Source organism: Podarcis cretensis (assembly GCF_951804945.1).
Source record: "Podarcis cretensis genome assembly, chromosome: 12".
NCBI lineage: Eukaryota > Metazoa > Chordata > Lepidosauria > Squamata > Lacertidae > Podarcis > Podarcis cretensis.
Genome location: NC_137181.1, coordinates 31,705,907 through 31,707,113, shown reverse-complemented (window position 1 = coordinate 31,707,113; position 1,207 = coordinate 31,705,907).

Here is a 1,207-nt window from a genome sequence, read left to right as displayed (position 1 = left end):
AGAATGCAGGAAAATATGGGCTACAAGTTAATGAAAGGATGGCCCCGTTTCAACATTCCTCAAGTCTCCCCAGGGTGCCACAACACACTGGTTGACAACCAATGGCCTGATCCAGAAATGTCCAACCTGTCGACTGCGATTGATCCCTGGGTGATCAGTCGATCATGGGATCCTTATCAATCTCTGGATGTATAAAAATGCGGAATGAATGTCTCCGCCCCCCACCCCCTCACTCTGCCCCCCCCCCCGTCGCGTCCTGTGTGCAATTGTTTGTTGTTTGCTCTTCATTCACGTTTGCATGTTTATTGGTTGGTTGTCAACTCTTTGCAATCATTCCATAACAACTGTGAGCATTGTTCCCCCAAAAAGCTCAACAACTCTGGGCAGTCCTCCCCTTCCACCCCCCACACTCCTCCTCCTTCCAATGACAATGTGTAGATCACTGCCATTTTTTAAATACTCGGGAGTATTGGGAGTAGAATGCAGTCTCTTGGGAGTTGGACGTACCTGGCCTAATCCAATGAGCCTCTGCTTGCCCCACACCTGACACCACCAGTAGGACTCCTAGCTAACTTAAGTTGCAATCCTGCACACACTTACCTGGGATGAAGTCCTAACGAATTCAATGGGGACTTCTTAGTAGACATTATAGGATTACATTGTGACATTCTTCTCATAAAATTCAACAATTCCCTTGGCAAGAATGCAAATTAATTCATTATATGTCATTCCTTTCCAATAAAAAAATGCAAGAGGATACGAATTACTGAAGTTACATCAGAGGAGCCCCAAAGGGATGTCCAAATAAGAGAACCGCATAGAGAAGTTTTATTTATCATGCTTCAAAACACTGCATACAGGTATGTTTGCCACACAGAATTACAGGAACAATTACAATTCTGAAATTACAAAAATAGTTATAACCTTTTAGAATTTCTATACACAAATTATCTGCCTATGAGCACTATTAGTGGTTAATTAATGAGTAGTAAGTAGGTCATCAGGTTACTGCTTCACGGTTTTATGTAGAAATTGTTATGAAGAGAAAAATTGTAGGGCCTGCCCTACCTTTACCAGCTAAAAACATGGCAGCATAATGACAGATGTGCCACAATTTACCTTATGTTGGGCTAAAATGACAAGCGCAAATTCAAGAATATTGATATGTAGCTAGTATTCAGGCCTTGGACACAGCACATTTAATCTT